This window comes from Rana temporaria, chromosome 3 (genome assembly GCF_905171775.1).
Source record: "Rana temporaria chromosome 3, aRanTem1.1, whole genome shotgun sequence".
Classification (NCBI taxonomy): Eukaryota; Metazoa; Chordata; class Amphibia; order Anura; family Ranidae; genus Rana; species Rana temporaria.
In genome coordinates, this window is record NC_053491.1 from 6,149,653 (window position 1) to 6,174,171 (window position 24,519).

Genomic DNA, 24,519 nt, shown 5'->3' on the forward strand with positions numbered 1-24,519 from the left:
AGGTCACAATGGCCTTATAGTACGAGGTCCCTCAGGTCACAATGGCCTTATAGTAAGAGGTCCCTCAGGTCACAATGGCCTTATAGTAAGAGGTCCCTCAGGTCACCATGGCCTTATAGTAAGAGGTCCCTCAGGTCACAATGGCCTTATAGTAAGAGGTCCCTCAGGTCACAATCGCCTTATAGTAAGAGGTCCCTCAGGTCACAATGGCCTTATAGTAAGGGGTCCCTCAGGTCATAATGGCCTTATAGTAAGAGGTCCCTCAGGTCACAATGGCCTTATAGTAAGAGGTCCCTCAGGTCACCATGGCCTTATAGTAAGAGGTCCCTCAGGTCTCCATGGCCTTATAGTAAGAGGTCCCTCAGGTCACAATGGCCTTATAGTAAGAGGTCCCTCAGGTCACAATGGCCTTATAGTAAGAGGTCCCTCAGGTCACAATGGCCTTATAGTAAGAGGTCCCTCAGGTCTCCATGGCCTTATAGTAAGAGGTCCCTCAGGTCACAATGGCCTTATAGTAAGAGATCCCTCAGGTCACAATGGCCTTATAGTAAGAGGTCCCTCAGGTCTCCATGGCCTTATAGTAAGAGGTCCCTCAGGTCACAATGGCCTTATAGTAAGAGATCCCTCAGGTCACATTGGCCTTATAGTAAGAAGTTCCTCAGGTCACAATGGCCTTATAGTAAGAGGTCCCTCAGGTCACAATGGCCTTATAGTAAGAGGTCCCTCAGGTCACAATGGCCTTATAGTAAGAGATCCCTCAAGTCACAATGGCCTTATAGTAAGAGGTCCCTCAGGTCACAATGGCCTTATAGTAAGAGGTCCCTCAGGTCACAATGGCCTTATAGTAAGAGGTCCCTCAGGTCACAATGGCCTTATAGTAAGAGGTCCCTCAGGTCACAATGGCCTTATAGTAAGAGGTCCCTCAGGTCACAATGGCCTTATAGTAAGAGGTCCCTCAGGTCACCATGGCCTTATAGTAGGAGGTCCCTCAGGTCACAATGGCCTTATAGTAAGAGGTCCCTCAGGTCACAATGGCCTTATAGTAAGAGGTCCCTCAGGTCACAATGGCCTTATAGTAAGAGGTCCCTCAGGTCACAATGGCCTTATAGTAAGAGGTCCCTCAGGTCACAATGGCCTTATAGTAAGAGGTCCCTCAGGTCACCATGGCCTTATAAAAAGAGGTCCCTCAGGTCACAATGGCCTTATAGTAAGAGGTTCCTTGGGTCACAATGGCCTTATAGTAAGAGGTCCCTCAGGTCACAATGGCCTTATAGTAAGAGGTCCCTCAGGTCACAATGGCCTTATAGTAAGAGGTCCCTCAGGTCACAATGGCCTTATAGTAAGGGGTCCCTCAGGTCACAATGGCCTTATAGTAAGAGGTCCCTTGGGTCACAATGACCTTATAGTAAGAGGTCCCTCAGTTCACAATGGCCTTATAGTAAGAGGTCCCTCAGGTCACAATAGCCTTATAGTACGAGGTCCCTCAGGTCACAATGGCCTTATAGTAAGAGGTCCCTCAGGTCACAATGGCCTTATAGTAAGAGGTCCCTCAGGTCACCATGGCCTTATAGTAAGAGGTCCCTCAGGTCACCATGGCCTTATAGTAAGAGGTCCCTCAGGTCACAATCGCCTTATAGTAAGAGGTCCCTCAGGTCACAATGGCCTTATAGTAAGGGGTCCCTCAGGTCATAATGGCCTTATAGTAAGAGGTCCCTCAGGTCACAATGGCCTTATAGTAAGAGGTCCCTCAGGTCACCATGGCCTTATAGTAAGAGGTCCCTCAGGTCTCCATGGCCTTATAGTAAGAGGTCCCTCAGGTCACAATGGCCTTATAGTAAGAGGTCCCTCAGGTCACAATGGCCTTATAGTAAGAGGTCCCTCAGGTCACAATGGCCTTATAGTAAGAGGTCCCTCAGGTCTCCATGGCCTTATAGTAAGAGGTCCCTCAGGTCACAATGGCCTTATAGTAAGATATCCCTCAGGTCACAATGGCCTTATAGTAAGAGGTCCCTCAGGTCTCCATGGCCTTATAGTAAGAGGTCCCTCAGGTCACAATGGCCTTATAGTAAGAGATCCCTCAGGTCACATTGGCCTTATAGTAAGAAGTTCCTCAGGTCACAATGGCCTTATAGTAAGAGGTCCCTCAGGTCACAATGGCCTTATAGTAAGAGGTCCCTCAGGTCACAATGGCCTTATAGTAAGAGATCCCTCAAGTCACAATGGCCTTATAGTAAGAGGTCCCTCAGGTCACAATGGCCTTATAGTAAGAGGTCCCTCAGGTCACAATGGCCTTATAGTAAGAGGTCCCTCAGGTCACAATGGCCTTATAGTAAGAGGTCCCTCAGGTCACCATGGCCTTATAGTAAGAGGTCCCTCAGGTCACAATGGCCTTATAGTAAGAGGTCCCTCAGGTCACAATGGCCTTATAGTAAGAGGTCCCTCAGGTCACAATGGCCTTATAGTAAGGGGTCCCTCAGGTCATAATGGCCTTATAGTAAGAGGTCCCTCAGGTCACAATGGCCTTATAGTAAGAGGTCCCTCAGGTCACCATGGCCTTATAGTAAGAGGTCCCTCAGGTCTCCATGGCCTTATAGTAAGAGGTCCCTCAGGTCACAATGGCCTTATAGTAAGAGGTCCCTCAGGTCACAATGGCCTTATAGTAAGAGGTCCCTCAGGTCACAATGGCCTTATAGTAAGAGGTCCCTCAGGTCTCCATGGCCTTATAGTAAGAGGTCCCTCAGGTCACAATGGCCTTATAGTAAGAGATCCCTCAGGTCACAATGGCCTTATAGTAAGAGGTCCCTCAGGTCTCCATGGCCTTATAGTAAGAGGTCCCTCAGGTCACAATGGCCTTATAGTAAGAGATCCCTCAGGTCACATTGGCCTTATAGTAAGAAGTTCCTCAGGTCAAAATGGCCTTATAGTAAGAGATCCCTCAAGTCACAATGGCCTTATAGTAAGAGGTCCCTCAGGTCACAATGGCCTTATAGTAAGAGGTCCCTCAGGTCACAATGGCCTTATAGTAAGAGGTCCCTCAGGTCACAATGGCCTTATAGTAAGAGGTCCCTCAGGTCACCATGGCCTTATAGTAAGAGGTCCCTCAGGTCACAATGGCCTTATAGTAAGAGGTCCCTCAGGTCACAATGGCCTTATAGTAAGAGGTCCCTCAGGTCACAATGGCCTTATAGTAAGAGGTCCCTCAGGTCACAATGGCCTTATAGTAAGAGGTCCCTCAGGTCACAATGGCCTTATAGTAAGAGGTCCCTCAGGTCACCATGGCCTTATAAAAAGAGGTCCCTCAGGTCACAATGGCCTTATAGTAAGAGGTTCCTTGGGTCACAATGGCCTTATAGTAAGAGGTCCCTCAGGTCACAATGGCCTTATAGTAAGAGGTCCCTCAGGTCACAATGGCCTTATAGTAATAGGTCCCTCAGGTCACAATGGCCTTATAGTAAGGGGTCCCTCAGGTCACAATGGCCTTATAGTAAGAGGTCCCTTGGGTCACAATGGCCTTATAGTAAGAGGTCCCTCAGTTCACAATGGCCTTATAGTAAGAGGTCCCTCAGGTCACAATGGCCTTATAGTACGAGGTCCCTCAGGTCACAATGGCCTTATAGTAAGAGGTCCCTCAGGTCACAATGGCCTTATAGAAAGAGGTCCCTCAGGTCACCATGGCCTTATAGTAAGAGGTCCCTCAGGTCACAATGGCCTTATAGTAAGAGGTCCCTCAGTTCACAATCGCCTTATAGTAAGAGGTCCCTCAGGTCACAATGGCCTTATAGTAAGGGGTCCCTCAGGTCATAATGGCCTTATAGTAAGAGGTCCCTCAGGTCACAATGGCCTTATAGTAAGAGGTCCCTCAGGTCACCATGGCCTTATAGTAAGAGGTCCCTCAGGTCTCCCTGGCCTTATATTAAGAGGTCCCTCAGGTCACAATGGCCTTATAGTAAGAGGTCCCTCAGGTCACAATGGCCTTATAGTAAGAGGTCCCTCAGGTCACAATGGCCTTATAGTAAGAGGTCCCTCATGTCTCCATGGCCTTATAGTAAGAGGTCCCTCAGGTCACAATGGCCTTATAGTAAGAGGTCCCTCAGGTCACAATGGCCTTATAGTAAGAGGTCCCTCAGGTCACAATGGCCTTATAGTAAGAGGTCCCTCAGGTCACAATGGCCTTATAGTAAGAGGTCCCTCAGGTCACCATGGCCTTATAAAAAGAGGTCCCTCAGGTCACAATGGCCTTATAGTAAGAGGTTCCTTGGGTCACAATGGCCTTATAGTAAGAGGTCCCTCAGGTCACAATGGCCTTATAGTAAGAGGTCCCTCAGGTCTCCATGGCCTTATAGTAAGAGGTCCCTCAGGTCACAATGGCATTATAGTAAGAGATCCCTCAGGTCACAATGGCCTTATAGTAAGAGGTCCCTCATGTCTCCATGGCCTTATAGTAAGAGGTCCCTCAGGTCACAATGGCCTTATAGTAAGAGATCCCTCAGGTCACATTGGCCTTATAGTAAGAAGTTCCTCAGGTCACAATGGCCTTATAGTAAGAGGTCCCTCAGGTCACAATGGCCTTATAGTAAGAGGACAGGGGCGTTTTGAAAAAAAAAAAATTTTAATTTTATTTTTATTTTACTTAATTTTTTTATTTTTTACACTTTTTTTTACATTTCTTTTTTTGATCACTTTTATTCCTATTACAAGGAATGTAAACATCCCTTGTAATAGGAATCAGTGTGACAGGTCCTCTTTATGGAGAGAGGCGGGGTCAATAAGACCCTCACATCTCTCCTCCAGGCTGGAAAGCATGAGATCGGGAAAAAAAATCACCGATCACATGCCGTCATCTGCGATTGCGGCTTTGTTTACTTCCGGGTAGCGGGTGCGACGTCATAACGTCGCGCCCGGGCCTCCGACGGTCATAGAGATGACTGGTGACCATCTGGTTACCAGTCATCTCTATGCTTCCCAGGCAGCGCCGACAGATTCGCTCTCCAGGGGCCCCGATGGCACGGGAGAGCCCGGAGGAGCACCGGATGGCAGCGGAAGGGGCCGCTTTGATCATTCTTATCGTGCACAGAATCAGCGGCTGAAGACGGTGATATCTGAATGACGCCTGTAGCTCCTCCCATCATTCAGATATCACCACACAAAGCCGAGGACGTCATATGACGTCCTCCCGTGGACAAGTGGTTAAAGATGTCAAAGAATAAAAGAAGAAATGTTTGCAATGAAAGACTGATGCCGGGGCGTGACCGGAAGCCAGCCTGGAAGGAAGCATCCCCTGAGAGCTCCTCTCCAGCCCGCAGCAAACAGGCCAAAAACCGGGGGTTCAAGTAGCCATCCATGGGCGGATCGCGGACCACCCGATCAACAAAAGCACGGGGATCATCTCAACCCCCGCCGGGATCCTCCACGACCCTGAAGGATTATTTTAAGCCGCCCGACATGCCGCCGGGCGGAGGAGACAAGATGGCGCCGGACGCAGCCACCATCAGAACGGGGACATCTCCTCCTCGCACCCCCCCCGCACAGCCATCCAGAGCCATCCGCAGCCTTACGGCAGACCTCTGCTTCATCCCTGAGCCCTGATGGCTCCCAACGGCGGGTAAGTGGCTCCCCGCACCCCCGCCCCCCCCCGCCGCGGAACACGAGGCACAGGCCGCAGCTCTCCAGGCCCCCCCTGAGCAGGACACACAATGCACGGATGCCTTCCCACGCCTGCTCCGCACTGCCCCAGAACATGAGCTGCAAAGCGGCATCCTGATCTCCCCCTCACCCACGTTTGACCAGGAAGACTTCCCGGCCCTACAAGCCCCCACTAACTCCCAGGCCTCCACAGGACCCTCACAGCGCTGCAGCTCCTCTGCAGGGGCTAGGCCACGCTCCACCTCACCTACAGCCTGGGGACAGAACCATCAAGCCGTCCATCCAGGGATCGGATGGGGATCTCTCCCCCCTCATATGCCTCTATGGCCAGCAATAATGCTCCCTGGCACGGGAGGGCCCCCACCCTGATGGGAGACCAGGCTGAGGCCTGGTCCGAACCATGGGACTCACCCCAGCAACCCCCCCTCGAAGCTAGAAATCGGGAGGAAACAGCCCCCAGCCGCTATCCATCCCCCACTGACCCTCTCCATCCCTCATATGATGCCAGGGGACCTCCCTACCATCCTCCCCCACCATGGCAATCTTATCTGCAGGCCTTTCCTACGAAAGATGATTTTAAACAACTAATTGAGGATGTCAAGGCGACCTGCCGTGCTGAAATTCAAGTCCTCCACACGGGCCTTAAACACCTAGCTGACAGGGTGGAGATGGAGGAGGAGGAGATCCAAGAGACTAAATTGGCGGTGCATCGCACCCAAACACAGGCGTCAGACCACCGTCTCATGCTAAGAGACATGCAGCGGCACATTGAAGACCTGGACAACAGGGGGCGCCGCAACAATATCCGCATACGCGGACTCCCTGAAGCAGACGGAGCTGAGGATCTGCAGCTTACCCTCCAGAACTTATTCAACGACATACTAGGTGAACCAGCAGACAAGACCATCGAGATGGATAGGGCCCATCGAGCCCTTAAGCCAAAAGGCCCAGCCTCCAAACCGCGGGACGTCATATGCCGTGTAAACTCCTACCCGCTGAAGGAACATATAATGCGCAAAGCTCGCCCCATGCGCAACCTAGTCTTCAACAACAACCCCCTACAGCTCTACCCGGACCTCTCCTGGATCACCCTGCAGAAACGACGACTGCTGCAACCCCTGCTCCGCACCTTACAGGACAAAGACATTGTGTACCTATGGGGCTTCCCCTTCAGCCTATCCGCCAACCACCAGGGGACCTCCGCCACCTTACGTTACCCGGAGGACCTAGACGTCTTCTGCAGAACCCTGGACATCCCCGTCCCTCAGCTGCCGGACTGGGACCTCGTGGCTACGCCACCCCCCCCACCAGTGGTCTGGCAGAGAGTCCCCCCGCCTAAACGCCCTAGGGGCCGGGACCCCGCCCGCAACTCCCCCAGGCACAGGCCCACCTGAGAGGGTCGTCCTGACCACAAGAACTGCCCTGAGCGCTGCATGAAGCCCTCTTGTTCTGTTTTACACTTATTTTATCACCTTACCCCCTGGTTGCCCCAGCCTTACCCATACGCCACACATCGGGCCTGTCTCGGACGAGACGCCGAAGAGGCTGCCCTTCTACTCACGGACCCCCCCTATGGCTGATAGCCTGAGAGTTCCTTTTTCCCCAACCCCCCCAGTGGAGTTTCTCCACACCACCCACCCGCCCCCCCGACCCACATTTTTGGACTTTCAGGTCGGGAGGTCCATAAGGAACTGTTGGGACCCGAGGGTCCACGGGCCACTCGGGCCCCCATTGTTAAATGTTGATGTGTTCTCCTTTTGTTCTCTTGCTCTAACCTTTTTCTTTCTTTTCAGATATCCTTCTCTCCCCTTCTGTGCAGGCAGGACCCAACAGCGCGCCTTGGTGGCTGTCGGCCCGGCGGTCCCTTTACTCGCCCTCCCAGTACCAGATGCAGCGTGCCTGACTCCAGCTAAGTATAACCCACGCTCACTCCACCCACAGTATGGCTAAGTTACTATCCCTAAACGTCCACGGGCTTAACTCCAACAGGAAACGTCATTTGGCACTTAGGGAATTCAGGCAGTCAGGGGCGGAGATCGTAATGGTACAGGAGTCGCACTTCTCCAAGGACGACTCCTTCACCTTCGCGTCTAGACAGTACCCCTTAATATACCAGGCCTTTAGTTCGCGGAAACGGGCAGGTGTTGCAATCCTAATAAAGCGGGGCACCCCCTTCACCTGCATAGATTCCTACATCGACCCCCTGGGCCACTTCATTATCCTGAGGGGAACCTGGCACTCGCGGGACATAACCCTATGTACCCTATATGCCCCCAACGTGCACCAGCACAGATTCCTGGGCCGGGTTCTCACCCGCCTGGCCAGGTACCCTCGCGATCTGATGGTAGTGGGGGGGGACTTTAATTTACCTCAATCGGTGACCTGGGATCGCCTGGTGGTGAACCCCCGGGCCTCTCAGACAAAGGCCTTACGGGACTCTAAGCTCTTCCGCCAGCTGTCGAGGAAGCATGCTCTATTCGATGCATGGAGAGCGCTTCACCCAGGGGATCGCCAGTTTACCTTTTATTCATCTCCCCACCACACGCACTCACGCATTGATTACTTCTTAGTCAACAATAACACGCTACGCGTTACTGATTCCGCACAGATTCTGCCCATCTCCTGGTCCGACCACGCCCCCATTACCCTGACCCTTGACCTGAACGCTCCCACCCGTAGGCCCTATAACTGGCGCCTGAACGACTTCCTCCTGAAACATACCCCCTCTAAAACGGAAATAGGCTCCGCCCTGCAACTCTACTTTAGCGAGAACGACACGCAGGATATCTCCACCACCACACTGTGGGCCGCTCATAAAGCGGTAATCAGAGGGCGCTGTATGGCCATCTCTTCGGCCCTAAAGAGGAATGCCGAGTCGGCTAGAAAGCAGGCGGAAGCGCAGCTCCCAGCCCTAGAAACTCGCCTGCAGGCCTCACCCTCTCTGACGCTCCTTAAACGCATTGCCCTGGTGCGGTCAACGCTCCGGGATCTGGCGCTGGGTCGAGTTGAGAAAGCCCTGGTTCGCCTACGACAGGCATACTATGACAAGGGCAATAAGGCGCAAGCCCTTTTGGCAAGGAAACTAACAGACCGCTCGCTCGCCTCCACCCCGCACCAGGTCCAGGACAGATTTGGCAACACTGTATCACACCCACAAAATATTGCGGACGCATTCGCAGCATTTTACGCTGATCTGTACAACAAGCCGGAAATCCCCCATAACCCACCCTCCCCCGACCTGCTAGATAGGATGACACAATACCTAACACGGGCAGGCATCTCTCGGCTACAACCAGACGACCTGGCCTCCCTTAACGCTCCCATCACAGAAGAGGAGCTGACCCTGGCCATTAAGGCCCTACCCGCCCACAAATCCCCAGGCCCAGACGGGTTCCCATACGAATACTACAAAACTTTCCTCCCCACACTTCTCCCCCACATGACTAAGCTTTTCAACGCCTTTCTACAACAAACCCCCATCCCGCAAGACATGCAGCGATCATTCATCACCCTCATACCTAAGCCAGATAAGGATCCCTCATTATGCGCGAGCTACAGGCCAATAGCCCTGCTGAACTCAGACCTCAAGATCTTTACGAAGGTCCTCTCCCTCCGCTTAAATGTAGTCTTACCCTCCCTGGTCCATAAAGACCAGGTGGGCTTCGTCCCCCTCCGCCAAGCGGGGGACAACACAAGAAAGGTGATTGACCTAATTGACGTGGCGAGCAGGGAGGGCACGGAGTCTTTGCTCCTGAGCCTGGACGCAGAAAAGGCATTTGACCGCCTTGGCTGGCCCTTTATGCTCGCCACGTTAAGACATATGGGTTTCAGGGGACCTTTTCTTCAGGCGGTCCGACACCTTTACACTAACCCGATCTCACAAGTGAAAACTCCCTTTGCCACCTCACCTACCTTCCCCGTTACTAATGGAACCCGACAGGGGTGCCCCCTCTCCCCCCTCCTCTTCGCCCTGTGCGTCGAACCCCTAGCGGCAACGATCCGCGGCAACCCAGATATTCGAGATATCCCAGTTAGAGGAAGGGAATTTAAGATTTCCCTCTTTGCCGACGACATTATTTTGACACTGACCCGTCCCCGCATCTCCCTACCCAATCTACACGGGGAATTGGAACGTTACGGAGCCCTCTCGGGATACAAAACCAATACGTCCAAGTCCATGGCCATGCCACTTAACATGCCCGAACCCGAGGCACTACACTTACAGTCCGTTTTCCCGTACCACTGGGAGCGAACCTCCCTGAAATACCTGGGAGTCCACCTGACCCCGAACTTTGCATCCCTGTACCAGGCCAACCTCCCCCCCCCTATATAGCTCGATAAGGGCGCTGATCCATAAATGGAAGACTCACCAGATATCCCTTCTGGGCCGGATAGCGGCCATAAAAATGGTGATTCTCCCAAAACTCCTATACCTTTTCCAGACCCTCCCTATCCCGATCCCATGTGCTCACCTGCGTGCCCTACAAGCGGATCTTCTCCGGTATGTGTGGAACTACAAGCGCCACAGAATCCCACGCTCGGTCATGACGGCCGCACGCACCGAGGGAGGCCTGGCCTTCCCAGACCTGATTAAATACTATCAGGCCTCACAACTCCGGGCAGTGGCATCATGGTTCCCCCAGAAGTCCTACAATAGGTGGACGGAGGTGGAGAAGATCTGGCTGGCTCCAATACACCCCAACAATCTCCTGTGGAATGCGAACGCGGCAGTGGAGCCCGGACGTTTACTGGGCTCCATGCGGCAGCTTCAAAATACCTGGAGGAGACTGGCCCAAGATTATCGACTTAAGTCCGATAGCTCCATGCTGACCTCCTTCCTGTATAACCCTAAACTACCGACAAGTCTCACCCACCAGATGTCATGGCCCTGGGCCTCGCGAAATCTGTTTCATTTTGGTCACTTGGTAGATCCCAGGTCCCGCACCTTGCACTCCTTTACTGAGCTCCAAGCCAAACATGACATCCCACGACAAGCATTTTTCAGCTACTTGCAGATTCGTCACTACGCCCACACAATCGCCCCCCGGCTCCTGTTCTCAAAGCCAACCCCATTTGAGCGTATCATACTCGAGGGCTCAGCCCGAAGGGGCCTCATAACAGACATATACCGAATCCTAAACGAATACCCCTTACAAACTAAAGGCAAACACGCCTATATGCTCCGATGGGAGAGGGAGCTGGGGGGGGCGCTTTCAGAGGATGAGTGGGGGGCGGTCTGGAGGCAGGCGGCCAAGAGTTCGATTTGCACCCTTTATAGGGAAAACACGTATAAAGTACTGTTCTTTTGGTACCTGACCCCGGACGTCCTCCACAGGATTTATCCTTCCACCTCTGACCGATGCTGGCGCTGCAATCAGGCCAAGGGCACACTGTTCCATATTTACTGGACCTGCCCCTTGATCGTCCCGTTCTGGACTAGGATACAGGAGCTCCTGACCCGCCTCCTGGAGGCGCCCATACCCCTCTCCCCGAAGCTATTCCTACTGGGCCTATCCCAACCCCGCATAGCTAAACCCTACAAGAAGCTGCTGAGACACATAACCACAGCTGCAAGATGCCTGATAGCACTTCATTGGAAGAAACCAATACCCCCATCCCAAGAAGCCCTTTATGCTAGGGTCAAGGACATAGAGCTTATGGAAAAGATGACAGCTAGGATCAGGGATAGGTTGGAGGACCATGACCTGGTCTGGGAGAGGTGGCATGTGGAGGAGGACCCGCCGTGAGCCGACGACTGGTCACCAAGGTACATGACATCCCCCGATATTCCTGCCTGCCCCCCCTCTCTGCCTCTGCCCCTTCCCCTCTTATCCTTTTTCTTTTTCTTTCTTTCCCCCGTCTTTCCTTCTTTCTAATTTCCCCCTCCTTACCCTATCCCCTCCTTCCTCTTCCCCTCTTCTTTGATCTCTAGTTGTTTTTTACATGTTACTGAACGTATAACCAAGTATGAAGCCGGTGTGTATGTACATTCAGCTGGAATTCTGAACTACCTCTTTTCTATCACACCTGAAATGCTGCTATATTCTGTATTTGATCTTGTACAAAAATAAAAAAACTGTTATTTGAAAAAAAAAGAAAGACTGATGCCGCGTACACACCATCATTTTTCGGGTTGTAAAAAAACAAAGTTTTTCAGCCTCTAGACGTTTTTTTTTCAACTCGATCATTAGAACGGCGTTGCCTACACACGATCGTGAAAAAAAATGTTCTAGCAAAGCGCGGTGACGTACAACACGTACGGCGGCGCTATAAAGGGGAAGTTCCATGCGGATGGCGCCACCCTTGGGGCTGCTTTAGCTGATTCCGTGTTAGTAAAAAGACGATTCGCGCTTTTCAGTCTATTACAGCGTGAAGAATGTGCGATCTCCATTACGAACGCTAGTTTTACCAGAACGAGCGCTCCCGTCTCATAACTTGCTTCCGAGCATGCGCGGGTTTTTCACGTCGTTAAAGCGCCCACACGCGACCATTTTTTTACATCCCGAAAAACGACAACGTTTAAAACGCCGTGAAAAAAATAAAGCATGTCCGAAAAAAAAAATTTGGCCTTTTTTCAGAACCCGAAAAAAAGCTCTGAAGCCCCACACACCATCGTTTTAAATGACATTTTAAAAAAAAACTTCGTTTTTTACAATCGGAAAAATGATGGTGTGTGCGCGGCATTGGAGAAGAATCGGATTTCATGTGAATCCGGGATTATTGGCCAACTTGTTGGGCTAATTATCTGTATTTCACCTGAGATTGTGGTATTAGCTTCCTTTGGTATTTTCTGTTTCTCTAATTCTACAGATTTTTCCAATAATTCATTATTTGTAGGATTTTTATCATTTTTTTATTAGTACCTTATGGCTGCTGGTGAGTATTGCCTGGACTGGGAATGATATTGGTTTTTCATTTACATGACCTCTGGATGTTGATAGGTGTTTTGCAAATGTGTGACCAATAAATCTGTACGTTTTTTACTACCCGCACCATGTCTGCAGCCTCATTCAAAGTCCCAAACATTTTCCTACCCTATTTTTTCACAATAGGTGGACGGAGGTGGAGAAGATCTGGCTGGCTCCAATACACCCCAACAATCTCCTGTGGAATGCGAACGCGGCAGTGGAGCCCGGACGTTTACTGGGCTCCATGCGGCAGCTTCAAAGTACCTGGAGGAGACTGGCCCAAGATTATCGACTTAAGTCCGATAGCTCCATGCTGACCTCCTTCCTGTATAACCCTAAACTACCGACAAGTCTCACCCACCAGATGTCATGGCCCTGGGCCTCGCGAAATCTGTTTCATTTTGGTCACTTGGTAGATCCCAGGTCCGGGATTATTGGCCAACTTGTTGGACTAATTATCTGTATTTCACTTGAGATTGTGGTATTAGCTTCCTTTGGTATTTTCTGTTTCTCTAATTCTACAGATTTTTCCAATAATTCATTATTTGTAGGATTTTTATCATTTTTTTATTAGTACCTTATGGCTGCTGGTGAGTATTGCCTGGACTGGGAATGATATCACATCTGTTCTATTTTATGGCCACTAGATGGTGTAACGACAGTGCGTAGAATACAACTAAGTAGAATGGGCCAGATTCAAGAAGCAATTGCGCCTGTGTAACCATAGGTTACACAGCGCAATTGCTTACTTGCTCCGGCGTAGCGAATGCTCCTGATTCAGGAACATCGCTACGCCGACTGCAGCCTAAAATCTGCGCGGCATAAGGCTCTTATGCCACGCAGATTTTAGGCTGCATTCTTGCGTTGGCTGCTAGGGGGCGCTCCCATTGTGATCAGCGTGTAGTATGCAAATTGCATACTAACACCGATTCACAACGTTGCGCGAGCCCTGCGTACGCAAATTACGTAGTTTGCGTACGTCGGGTTTCGCGTAAGGTTACACATCCTAATAGCAGGCGCAGCCAATGCTATAGGATACCCACGTTCCCGCGTTGCGATATTTAAAATCTACGCCGTTTGCGTAAGTGAATCGTGAATGGCGCTGGACGCCATTCACGTTCACTTTGAAGCAAATGACGTCCTTGCGACGTCATTTGCCGCAATGCACGTCGGGAAAGTTTCCCGACGGAGCATGCGCTCTACGCTCGGCGCGGGAGCGCGCCTAATTTAAATGATTCCCACCCCCCGGCGGGATCATTTACATTGCGCGCGCTTACGCCGGGCAATTTTGCCGGCGCGCCCTCGCAATTTACGGAGCTACTGCTCCGTGAATCGAGGGCAGCGCAAAATATTTGCGGGGGCGCAGGGCAAAATCGTTGCCCTGTGCCTCCGCAAATAAAGCGCAAATGTACCTGAATCTGGGCCAATCATCTAAAGATTTTGGCCCGGATTCACAAAGGACATACGACGGCGTATCTCCAGATACGCCGTCGTATGTCCGAATGAGCGCCGTCGTATCTATGCGACTGATCCTTAGAATCAGTTGCTCTTGAATTCGGCCAAGATACGACTGACGTAAGTCTCCTATGCCGTCGTATCTTGGGGTGCATATTTACGCTGCCCGCTAGGGACGCTTCCGTATATTTCCGCGTCGAATATGCAAATGAGGTGGATCCGCCTCATTCAGAAACGTACTTGCGCCCGTCAGATTTAGCTACGCCGTTTACGAAAGGCGTCGGTCCAAGGTAACTTTACCCCTCATAAAGCAGGGGTAAGTCATGTTACGTATGGACGTCGGAAACGTCGGAACAGCGTCGTATTTTACGTCGTTTGCGCAAGTCGTACGTGAATGGGCGTAGGTTACGTTCACGTCGACTAAGCATTGAGCCGGCGTAACTTAGGGAACAAAATTTGACGTGATACTGAGCATGCGCCGTTGGTTAGGCGCGTCATTTACATGGGGTCACGATTCATTTCCATACAACACGCCCCCTAGCAGCCTACTTTGAATTACACAAAGAATTAAATGTTTTTATTGAACACGCCATGTAAACATTCACAGTGCAAATAATTTATATATATATATGGGGGGAACTAATGCGCAAAACCACACTAACTAGAGCAATAAAACAAATTAAAATTATTCAAACTAAGCAGCAGCCACCAGGGCTGTCTTAATGAGAGGGCACACCTGGGCACTGCCCAGGGGCCCCAGCTGCATGGGGGGCCCCTGCACTTTCCCCAAAGCTACTGGTCCTTGAGCCCACGATGCCCCGAAATTGGGGGCCCCCATGGTGGCACTGAGAGTGATGGATACACAGGGGAGGCAGTCGGCCTCCTACCTACTTGATGTCCGTTTACCTGCATTGTGGTAGATTCAGAGAGCAATTACGCCGGCGTATCCATAGCGTAATTGCCAAGTAGCGCCGGCGTATCTACTTTCTGTATTCAGAAAGCTCGATACGCCGACTGTAGCCTAAGATACGACTGGCATAAGTCTCTTACGCCGTCGTATCTTAGGGTGCATTCTGACGCTAGCCGCTAGGTGGCGCTCCCATAGTTGTCAGCGTAGAGTATGCAAATTGCATACTTATGCCGATTCACAAACGTACGTGCGCCCGGCGGACGTTTTTTACGTCGTTTGCGTACGTCGTTTTCGGCGTAAGGCTGCTCCTGCTATTAGGAGGCGCAGCCAATGTTAAGTATGGACGTCGTTCCCGCGTCGCGATTTGAAAATGTTACGTCGTTTGCGTAAAGTCGTCCGTGAATGGGGCTGGACGCCATTTACTTTCACGTCGAAACCAATGACGTCCTTGCGACGTCATTTACCGCAATGCACGTCGGGAAATTTTAGGGAATGACGCATGCGCAGTACGTTCGGCGCGGGAACGCGCCTATGTTAAATGATCCACGCCCCCTACGGGATCATTTGAATTACGCGCGCTTACGCCGGCCCCTTTTACGCTACGCCGCCGCAACTTTACAGGCAAGTGCTTTGTGAATCAAGCACTTGCCCGTAAAACTTGCGGCGGCGTAACGTAAATGTCATACGTTACGCCGTCGCAGTTTTGCGCGCCCCTACCTGAATCCACCCCATTGTCATCACTGTAGTGGCCCCAGAGAATTACTTTGCCCAGGGGCCCAAGATGCTATTAAGACGGCCCTGGCAGCCACAACTAAATAGTCCTCACACACTAGTAAGATATTGATAAAGGGGAGGGTAATGGCGCTTGCTAATACCCCAAGAAAAATTATATTAGAATGGCACTCCTGCGCAATCCCGCCTTCGCTCTCACAACGGCTTCTCTGCTCTTCATTGGATAGCTTGATAGCAGCGCAGCCATTGGCTCCCACTGCTGTCAATCCAATCCAATGACGTGGGCAGGCCGGGGGGCGGGGCCAAGTCATACACCCGGTGGCTATGGACGCCACGTGTATGACACGGGAGCATGCCTTGCAAGGCAACCTCCTCGGGAGAGAGCTTCCCAGAGGGGGTTATTTATTGCAGGGAGGAGCCGAGAGAGCCACTGTGGGACCCCAGAAGAGGAGGATCGGGGCCACTCTGTGCAAAACGAGCTGCACAGTGGAGGTAAGTATGACATGTTTTTTGTTTTTTTTAAAGCAACCTTTACAACCACGTTAACCCCTTGATCGCCCCCTAGTGTTAACTCCTTCCCTGCCAGTGACATTTATACAGTAATCAGTGCATTTGTATACCAATGATCGCTGTATAAATGTCACTGGCCCCAAAAGTGTGTCAAAGGTGTCCGATTTTGTCCGCCGCAATGTCGCATTCCTGAAAAAAAAATAGCAGATCGCCGCCCTTACTGGTAAAAAAATATAAATAAATGCCATAAATCTTTTCCCTATTTTGTAGACGCTATAGTTTTTGCACAAACCAGCCAATAAACGCTTATTGCGATTTTTTTTTTTTTAACCAAAAATATGTAGAAGAATACGTATCGGCCTAAAATGAGGAAGATTTTTTTTTTTAATTGGAATATTTATTGTAGCAAAAAGTACAAAATATTGGATCAGATCCACAAAGAAATTACGCCGGCGTATCTATTGATACGCCGGCGTAATTTCAAAATTTCCGCGTCGTATCTTTGTTTTGAATCCTCTCGGCTTGATCCGACAGGGGTACGTCTTAGTACGCCTTCGGATCTTAGATGCAATTTTTCGGCGGCCGCTAGGTGGCGTTTCCGTCGAAATCCGCGTTGAGTATGCAAATTAGCTATTTACGGCGATCCACGAACGTACGTCGGCCCGCCGCATTTTTTTGCCGTCGTTTGCGTTCGGCTTTTTCCGGCATATAGTTAAAGCTGTTGTTCTGAGGCGTACTCAAGGTTAAGTATGGCCGTCCTTCCCGCGTACAATTTTGAATTTTTTGCGTCGTAGGAATTTGCGTAGAATGACGTCACCGTCGTAAGCATTGGCTGGTTCCAGTTTAATTTCGAGCATGCGCACTGGGATACCCCCAGGGACGGCGCATGCGCAGTTCCAAAAAAACGTTGTTTACGTCGGGTCACGACGTATTAACATAAAACACGCCCCCATCACTTCCATTTGAATTCCGCGTCCTTACACTACGCCGCCGTAACTTACGGCGCAAATTCGTTGAGGATTCAAACCAAACAAAAGTAAGTTACAGCGGCGTAGCGTATCTTAGATACGCTGCGCCCGGCGCAGATGTATGTGGATCTGCCCCAGTGGGCCAGATTCAGGTAGATCCGCGCAATATTTGCGTGGGCAAAGGGCAACGATTTTTGCTCTGCGCCCATACAAAATTTCGATATGCCCGCGATTCACGGAGCAGTAGCTCCGTAAATTGCGCGGACGATATGCTAAATAGCCGGGCGTAAGGCTGCCTAATGTAAATGATCCCGCCGGGGGCGGGAATCATTTAAATTAGGCGCGCTCCCGCGCCGAGCGAACAGCGCATGCTCCGTCGGGAAACTTTCCCGACGTGCATTGCGGCAAATGACGTCGCAAGGACGTCATTTGCTTCTAAGTGAACGTGAATGGCGTCCAGCGCCATTCACGAATCACTTACGTAAACGACGTGAAATTTACATTTCACGAGCGGGAAGCGCAGCTATACTTTAGCATAGGTTGCCCCTGCTACAGGAGCAACCTTGCGCTAAAGTCGCCGTACGGAAACTCCGTACCTTGCGTGCGCAGGGCCCGCGCAACTTTTGTGAATCGGTGGTAGTATGCAATTTGCATACTATACGCCGATCACAATGGCCGCGCCCCCTAGCGGCCAACGCAAGAATGCAGCCTGAGATATGAAGGCATAAGGAGGCTTATGCCTGTCATATCCTAGGCTGCAGTCCGCGTAGCGATGTTCCTGAATCAGGGGCATTCGCTACGCGGGAGCAAAACAGCTATTGCGCCGCGCAACCTATGGTTGCGCGGGCGCAATAGCTTCCTGAATCTGGCCCATTGTGTTTATTTTAATTTTTTGCCAAAACCAATTAGAAAAATGTAATCTCTGTGGGGTTGATTTACTAAAGGCAATTCCACATTGCACTACAAGTGCACTTGGAAGTGCAGTCGCTGTGGATCTGAGGGGTAGATCTGAAACAAGGGGAAGCTCTGCTGATTTTATCATCCAATCATGTACAAGCAAAAATGCTGTTTATTTTCCTTGCCTGTCCCCCTACTATTATCTACAGCGACTGCACTTCCAAGTGCACTTGCAGTGCACTTGTAGTGCAAAGTGGATTTGCCTTTCGTAAATAACCCCCTCTGTGTTTCTTGTCAAAGTCCATTGTACTGATACAGAGACACTATCTATAATGACCAGTAGAGGGCACTCACCAGCAATAAAATAGAAATCGTTTAGCATAGTAAAGGACACAAAGCTGAAAAATGTCTCTTACTAAAGAATTTCACCGTCATTCAGCACTCCGGGTATTGTCACCGATACATTTGGATAATCCTGGGTGGTAAATGTGAAGGTCCCTTAAATAAATTATCGGTGTCATATAGGATCTGCTTTAAAAAAAAGTTAACTTTTTTTTTTTACATTTTTTTTTGTTTTGTTTTTTACACTTTTACATTTTTATTAACTTTACTGATATAACAGAGGGGCTAGCAAGCTCCATATTTGATAGGATGGGCAGATTATAGGTCCACTTTATAGAGACATCCAATGTCTCCCCTGCCTTCCAGTGTAGCCATTCAAGTACAAGCAGGGCTGGTGCAAGGATATATGACACTCTAGGCGGAGCCCCCATGTGGCTCCACCCCTGACTCCACCCTTTTCCCCTGCCCATGTAAACCCCACCTTTTTAATGACGCGCCCATCAAATGCAGTCTCATCAGCGTCCATCAATGCAGCCTCACCAGCGCCCATCAAATGCAGCCTCACTAGTGCCCATCAATGCAGCCTCACCAGCGCCCATCAAATGCAGCCTCACTAGTGCCCATCAATGCAGCCTCACCAGCGCCCATCAAATGCAGCCTCACTAGTGCCCATCAATGCAGCCTCACCAGCACCCATCAAATGCAGCCTCACCAGCACCCATCAATGCAGCCTCACCAGCGCCCATCAGAAAAAAAGAGAAAAATTACTTATTTACAAAATTTTATAACAGAAACTAAGAAAAACTTTATTTTTTCCCAAAATTTGTGGTCTTTTTTTTTTGTTTGTTTATCAAAAAATAAAAACCCCACTGGTTATTAACCACTTGCCCACTGCCGGCCGTCATATGACGGCCGGACGGTGCAGCTCTCGTTCTGGGCGGGCGTCATATGACGTCCTCGCCTTCCTGAGCCACCACTGGGAAACCGAGCCTTCCCGAGCCACCACTGGGAAACCGAGCCTTCCCGAGCCACCACTGGGCAGTGATGCGCTCCCGCCGCATCACTGGGAAACTGATGCGCGTGCCCGGCGGCCGCGATGTCCGCCGGGCACCCGCGATTGCCCAGTAACAGAGCAGGACCATGGATCTCTGTGTGTAAACACAGAGATCCATGTCCTGTCAGGGGAGAGGAGACCGATGGTGTGTTCCCAGTACAGAGGAACACCGATCAGTCTCCTCCCCTCGTGAGTCCCCTCCCCCTACAGGCCCCCTTGGGGCTGCTTTAGCTGATTCCGTGTTAGTAAAAGACGGTTCGCGCTTTTCTGTCTGTTACAGCGTGATGAATGTGCGATCTCCATTATGAACAGTAGTTTTACCAGAACGAGCGCTCCCGTCTCATAACTTGCTTCTGAGCATGCGCAGGTTTTTCACGTCGATAAAGCCCACACACGATCATTTTTTACAACCCGAAAAACGACAACGTTAAAAACGTCGTTAAAAATTAGAGCACGTTTAAATTTATTTTTTTTTGCCCATTTTTCAGAACTCGAAAAAATGCTCAGGAGCCCACACACCATCGTTTTTAAAGACATTAAAAAAAAACGTTGTTTTTTACAACCCGAAAACCGGTCGTGCGTACGCAGCATTATTATTGAACGAAAGTGCCCGGCATTGAAGTCATTAACCACTTAAGGACCGCCTCCTGCACATATACGTCGGCAGAATGGCACGGCTGGGCACATGTACGTACAGGTACGTCCTCTTTAAATGCCCAGCCGTGGGGTCGCGGGCGCGACCCGGTACGAAGCTCCGTGAGCGTGGCCACGGGACCCGCGGACCCGATCGCCGCTGGAGTCCCGCGATCGGTCCCCGGAGCTGAAGAACGGGGAGAGCTGTGTGTAAACACTCCTTTCCCGTTCTTCACTGTGGCGCCGTGATCGATCAAGTGTTCCACAATCAATGACGTCACACCTACAGCCACACCCCCCTACAGTTAGAAACACAAATGAGGTCACACTTAACCCCTTCAGCTCCCCCTTGTGGTTAACTCCCAAACTGCAATTGTCATTTTCACAGTAATCAGTGCATTTGTAATGAATTTTTTGCTGTGAAAATGACAACGGTCCCAAAAATGTGTCAAAATTGTCCGAAGTGTCCGCCATAATGTCGCAGTCACGAAAAAAAATGCTGATCGCCGCCATTAGTAGTAAAAACATTTTTTTTTATAAAAATGCAATAAAACTATCCCCTATTTTGTAAACGCTATAATTTTGCGCAAACCAATCGATAAACGCTTATTGCGATTTTTTTTACAAAAAATAGGTAGAAGAATACGTATCGGACTAAACTGAGGAACAAAATGTTTTTTATATATTTTTGGGGGATATTTATTATAGGAAAAAGTAAAAAATATTGCATTTTTTTTCAAAATTGTCGCTCTATTTTTGTTTATAGCGCAAAAAATAAAAACCGCAGAGGCAATCAAATACCACCAAAAGAAAGCTCTATTTGTGGGGAAAAAAAGGCCGCCAATTTGGTTTGGGAGCCACGTCGCACGACCGCGCAATTGTCAGTTAAAGCGACGCAGTGCCGAATCGCAAAAACTGTCCGGGTCCTTTAGCTGCCTAAAGGTCCGGGTCTTAAGTGGTTGAAGCTGAACTCCGGCAATGAATTGCATTGAATGCTTACGTTGGTCTATCTCGGCACGGCGGCCTTCATTACAGAATCACCAGGTATTTTTTTTTTTTTTTATTATTATTATTAAAAGATTCAGATTTTAAAAATATAAAAAATTCGTTTTGAAACGACGATCACATGTTACATTTTTTTTAGTGATTGTTTTTGAATCATACTTCAAGGGGGGCGGGGAATGAAGTGGTTAATCCCTCCAATCACAGCGCAGGCGGCATTCCTTTTCGATTACCTTTTTTGGAGCGTCCGAGGGCGCTCACAGCAAAGCGGCGGAGAAAGATCGGAGGGGCCGGACAAGCCGCAGGACTTTTATTTTATGTGAATAATCAAATTTCTCGCCGTGTCATCCAATGCGCTGCCCCCCATAAATCGGCGCTCCCGATGCTTTATCTCGCTTGATTGAGGAGATGAGAGTCATAACTTACCATTGATTGCTGCGCCGTTCACCAGCCATACATTACAAAGCGCTCAACGCATTTCAATTTCTATTTTATGGCGGTCGCCCCCCTTCCCACCCACGTCCAGCCCCCCCCCCCCCCCCCACATAAATTTCATTTATTCTATGAGTATATCAGCGGAAAATTGCTAAAATGATCTGATAAGATGTGTAATATAGCCACTCCGCGTGCTTCTCACCTTCTCCGAGAATTCATTTAAAGTATACGTGTCGCCATCAGGATCCGATCGCGGCTCCTATAATGGAGGGAAACGACCTTCCTTCTGGATGAGGCCGCTTGCATTTGTTTTCTGCCGTTTCCCGATTCTACGGATTTCTAATGGAAAAAAATAAAAATAAAACTGCTAATTATGCAGCAAGAATACAAAAAAAAAAAAAACAATCGCTGTGCTGCGTCATTCTGCGTTGGGATTTGGATAGAAGATTTGCATCACAAAAGAGAATTTGGGCCAGATTCACAAACAATTACGGCGGCGTAACGTATCCCCTTTACGTTTCTCCGCCGCAAGTGCTTGATTCACAAAGCACTTGCGTGTAAACTTGCGGCGTAGCGTAAAGCCGTCCGGCGCAAGCCCGCCTAATTCAAATGGGGCGTGTACCATTTAAATTAGGCGCGTTCCCGCGCCGAACGTTCTGCGCATGCCCCGCCATGCTTTGCGTGAAATTACGGCGCCCCGACGTGTTTTTTGAACGGCAACGTACTTTCGTATTCCCAGACGTCTTACGCAAAAGAAAAAAAAAATTAATTCGACGCGGGAACCACGGCCATACTTTAACATGGATGGTGTAATTTTACACCATCTAAATAGCAACTCTTAACTTTACGACGGGAAAAAACAACGTAAGAGAATGCGACGAACGCGCGCACCTTCGTGGATCGCCGTGAACAGCTAATTAGCATACCCGACGCGGAAAACAACGCGAACTCCACCCAGTGGTCGCAGAAGTATTGCATCCTAAGATCCGAAGGCGTACGAAGCCACACGCCTGTCGGATCTATGCCAAAAGCCGTCGTATCTTGGTTTGTGAATTACAAATAAAGATACGACGCGGCAAATTTGAAAGTACGCCGGAGTATCAGCAGATACTCCGGCGTACTTTTTCTGTGAATCTGGCCCTTTGTCTTATTTTATTTTAGATAGGCGTTTAAAAGGAGGGCTTGTGAATGACTAGTGTAGCACCCTCTAGTGTTAGTGTAGGTACATTTCTGCATTCGTCTGTCCCTCCATCCTGACGAGTCTCCCAGTTCCTGCCGCTGAAAAACATCACCACAGCATAATGATGCCACCACCATGCTTCACAGTAGGGGTGGTATAGGCCAGGTGATGACCGGTGCCGGGTTTCCTCAAAACATGACACTTGCTATCAAGGCTGGACTGGGACAGAAATTTGGCCCTGGACTTCATCCAGACTGGCCCACTTTGACAGGTCTCTCCCATGGGGGCCGGACAACTCCTGAACCCCCTCCCCGGCCACCCAAGCCTCCTCTCCCCCTTCACTAGCCGTTTTACTTTATTAGAGTAGAACGGCTGGTACTGGTACTCTTATAGGCAGTACCAGTGGGCAAGCTAGACATTATTTCACCCGGGGCAAAGAATCAGTTTGGTGCCCCCCCCCCCTTATGGGACAAGATTAGGCAGAAGTTAGAAACTCCCAGGCCATAGCTGTTGAGTCAGCTGTCTGTCCCCTCCTCCATGCTCCTCTGTCCCCTCTCCCCATGTTCCTCTGGTCCTCCCCCTGCTTCTCTGTTCCCCCCAGGTGAGCGCTGCAGGGAGGGAGAGGAGGTGAGCGCTGCGGGAAGGGAGAGACAGAGGAGCAGAGGGGGGCGGCGTTCCGCTGTCACTGAAGCCGGCCCACTGAGCCACCGGCCCACCGGGAAACTCCACGTAGTCCCAATGGCCAGTCCATCCCTGCTTGCCATTCAGACAAAAGAGCTCAATCTTTGTTTCATCAGACCAGAGAATTATGTTTCTCATGATCTGAGAGTCCTTCTGGTGTCTTTTGGTAAAATCCAGGCGGCTGTCTTGTGTCATTTACTGAGGAGTGACTTCAGTCTGGCCACTCCCCCATGCAGGCCTGATTGGTGGAGTGCTGCAGAGATGGTTGTTCTTCTGGAAGGTTCTCCTCTCTCCACAGAGAAACACTGGACCTCTGTCAGAGTGACCATCGGGTTCTTGGTCACCTCCCTGACTAAGGCCCCCCTCCCCGATCGCTCTGTTTGGCCGGGCGGCCCGCTCTAGGAAGAGTCCTGGTGGTTCCAAAACTTCTTCCATTTATGGATGATGGAGGCCACTGTGCTCATTGGGACCTTCAATGCTGCAGAAATGTTTCTGAACCCTTCCCCCGATCTGTGTCTCCATACAATCCTGTCTCCGAGGTCTACAGACAATTCCTTGGACTTCATGGCTTGGTTTGTGCTCTGGCATGCACTGTTATCTGTGGGACCTTCTATAGACACATGTGCGCCTTTCCAAATCATGTCCAATCATCTGAATTTACCACACAGGTGGACTCCAATCAAGTTGTAGAAACACCTCAAAGATGATCAATGGAAACAGGAGGCACCTGAGCTCAATTCTGAGTGTCATGGGAGAAGCCTGTGATACTTGTGTACATGGGAGGAGCCTCTTACACTTGTGTACATGGGAGGAGCCTATGATTCTTATGTACATGCAGGGCCGCTGATAGAAATCATGGGGCCCCGTACAGCCTACCTGACGGGGCCCCCTTCAGCTCCACCCCTGGTCCCGCCTTTAGCTCCACCCCTGGCCCCGCCTTGAAACTGTCTCTGCAGCACGTTACGGGATTGGCGGCATTGATAGGCACCTGGAGCACAGAACCGGGGGGGGGCTGCCGTCTGAAATTGAAATTGAGAAGCGGGAGGGGGGGGCTGCCGCGAATTGAGAAGCGGAGGGGGGCCCTTTACAAATTATTAATAAAAATGAAAAATGAAAAAATAAAAATAAAAAAATATATACAATAAATAAATAAACATTTATATAAAAAA